The sequence below is a fragment of the Nylanderia fulva genome, unplaced genomic scaffold, assembly GCF_048542155.1.
Source record: "Nylanderia fulva isolate GAGA-0341 unplaced genomic scaffold, ASM4854215v1 Scaffold340, whole genome shotgun sequence".
NCBI lineage: Eukaryota > Metazoa > Arthropoda > Insecta > Hymenoptera > Formicidae > Nylanderia > Nylanderia fulva.
The window spans coordinates 83,715-87,035 of NW_028190412.1; the positions used below are offsets into that span (position 1 = coordinate 83,715).

The window sequence follows — 3,321 nt, forward strand, 5'->3', positions numbered from 1 at the left end:
CGAAAGGCTATCAGTCCGGCAATGATCGTGTCCATCATCTCCAAGTTTTTTCAAATATTATAAACTAAATTTAAAAATTTTTTAATATAAAATAGAAATTGACTTATGTATCGGAAATTTTAATTTCTCGCTTATTAACGACGAAACTTTTCGAGATCTGATTAAAATCAAAGATCATATCGAGGCAAACATTGGTTTGACATTTTTCCTACACATGATGGATTGAAACACGCGTTAACTGCTCATAAACTCTCGACTCTGAAGAACTAAAATTAATTTTTGACATTATATGAATTTTTTAATGATTTTATATTTTAATAATATACTGAAGAAGACCGCGTGCGGTTAAAACGTTTATTTTAGAATAACTGTATTTTTGCGTTAATTTTATTATTCAATGATTGTAACTTAATAATTTATAAAATTTAAAAAAAGGTAAATATTGTAGGCCAACTAAACGAGCAATTAAATAAGATCTAAAGATTTATTAATAATTAAATAATTAAATTCTCATTCCGTTAGAGAAACAATATACAGCGTAAACGTTTCGACTGCACTACAGTCTTTTTCAATACATAAAAATCAAATATTAAAATACAAAGTTAAATATTAAAATATAAAGTTGATTAAACATTAAATTACAAAATTAAACGATTCTTTGCTGATGACCAATAGATGAGTAAGCCGATTGGTCTGAGATTCCAAATTTTGCGACATTTCATCATGTTGTGGATATTTTACGCGAATTTAATTTATGTCAGATAAAATTACGATTAAAAAATCTTTCAACTTACATTATTGTTTTAACAAGTTCTTCTTCTCGACATTTCAAGTGTGTGTTGCGAAGTCTAAATAACAAATGTCGAGGTAGAGAGTGTGATGTATTTATTTATTACCAATGTTTTTTCTAAACTATGATTCAGCTAATTTTTTAAGTATGTCAAAATAGCTACTGTCTAGCAATTCGGTGTCTCTGTTTAAATTAATTCCATTTTTCTGTTCTTTAATGTGGATCATTTCAAATATTAGCCTTTTATGGTAATTCTTTTCATGATCCATAATCATAGTGTTATCCCAATCAAATGTATGCTGTTCATTTAAAATGTGTTCCGTGACAACCGAATGTTTAGCAGAGTCTAATTTAATATTATTTTTATGTTCTTTAAGTCTCGTTCCTAACTGTCTTTTTGTCTGTCCGACATATGTGGCGTCACAATCATTGCAATTTAATCTATAAATAATATTAGAGTTCGTGGGACAATCATTTCTGTCCTTTTGAACCCTTATGAAGTCATTCAATTTTTTAATGCAACGATATCCTACCACTACGTCAGGTTTTCTTATTGCTGAAGCGACTTTATCAGAAATTGATTCTATATATGGTATGACAAAATATTTAATGTTCGTATTTGTGTTATTAGTATCTATTATATTGTTGTTGTTAAACTTGTTAAATTTCTTCGTTGAAAGATTGTTCAATCTGCGTTTTATTTCTATGAAAATTAAGTCAAGAGGATAACTTACATATGGAGAAAGTTTCGAGATTAATTTATATATGGAACTTTGGGATCTCAAATTGAGATACAGTTCCGAGTAATTAATTTTTCGTTTCTCTCTCTCTCTCTCTCTTTGGCTCTATTGTCCGACTTAGAAAACAGCATATTTATATTCTTTAAATTTTTAATACAAATAAATGTGTGATTAGTACCCCTAAAATAAATATTTTTTTATATTAAGTAATTTTTCTGTCAGTGTAGATACTGACAGTGTTACATAAACTCAACTAATACGCCATACATTTTTTATTTTAATTAATATAACAAATAATTAAACTGATTTTACTACAATAAATTTAATTAACTCAATTGCTACGTTTATTTTTTTATTTATACCTGTATCTCATTTTTATAGAAGTTTTGAAGATGGAGGAACGGAAGAAGTCCCAAATCAAAAAAAACCTAAACAAAATATGAATTACAACAAGCAAAACATAAAACTAGCTTTACAGCAAATTAGCGAAGGGATGTCCGTACGTAGCGCTTCGAAAGCATTTGGCATTCCCAGAACTACGCTTCAAGATAAAAAATTTGGACGACATCAACGATCAGTCGGAGCTCCTATTATATTGACACAAGATGAGGAAAAAGTTTTTATTAATTGGATAATCGAACTGGGAAAGCAAGAATTTCCAGTAACAAAAGATCAACTCTTATACAGTGTTTCCAAATACATGGCAGAGAATGGACGAAACAATTGTTTCAAGGATGGAATTCCAGGGCGCCGATGGTATGAAAGTTTTTTAAATCGTCACAAAAACATATCCAAAAGAGTACCTCAAAATTTGTCGACGGCTAGAGCAAACATAAATGAAGAAGGAGTTCGAAATTGGCAAAAATCAAGAACTTTTTTGAAGAATATGATCTCAACTAAGTTTTAACTGACCCGAGTCGTATTTTTAATTGCGATAAAACAGCTTTTTACCTTTGTCCAAAAAATAAATTTATTCTTGCTAAAAAAGGATCTAAGCAGATTTATAATAGAACAACTAATGATGAAAAGAAATGCCTGACAGTTCTTATTGGAGCATTAGCTACTGGATGTTTAATACCACCATTAACTCTGTTCCCATACAAACGCATGCCACAGAATATTGTTGCAAAAATGCCTAAAAATTGGGGAATAAGGAGAACCGACTCAGGTTGGATGACATGCGAGGCATTTTATAAATACATAACAAATATTTTTTATCCATATTTGCAACAAAATAACGTTGAATTTCCTGTTGTCATGTTTCTTGATGGGCACTCATCCCATTTTTCTTTGCATCTAAGTACATTTTGCAGAGAAAAGGGCATTATTTTAATCGGCTTGATACCAAATGCAACGCATCTTCTGCAGCCTATGGATGTATCTCTGTTTCACCCCCTTAAGAACGAGTGGAAAAAATAATTTATGAATGGCGAATCAATAATAACGGTGAACGCCTGAAAAGAGAGGATTTTTCAGGTTTAGTTAACAAATGTTTGCAAAGAGCAGCTAAACCAGAAACAATACGCAATGGCTTTAAGATCTGTGGATTATATTCATTTGATGTAAATGCAGTGCCTTTTGAAAAACTATTAAAAACTACAGCCGATGATTCAGAAAAAAACAGAAAGTGAAGAATTAGAGCCAAGAGAAAAAAATGAAGAAGATATTCACTTAAATCTGTCATTCATTGAAAGTATGATATGAGTCGAAAGATTACAAAAGTTCAAGAGATGTGAAAAGACTTAATGGAATGGCCAACCGAAAGATGAGGGTCTTTTTAATTTATGGTTA

At 30.3% G+C, this 3,321-nt stretch overlaps 1 pseudogene; it reads left to right on the forward strand.

The window, feature by feature from the left end:
• The first annotated feature begins 1,922 nt into the window (after window positions 1-1,922).
• On the forward strand, window positions 1,923-2,949 carry LOC146722259 (uncharacterized; annotated as a pseudogene).
• Window positions 2,950-3,321: the final 372 nt, after the last annotated feature.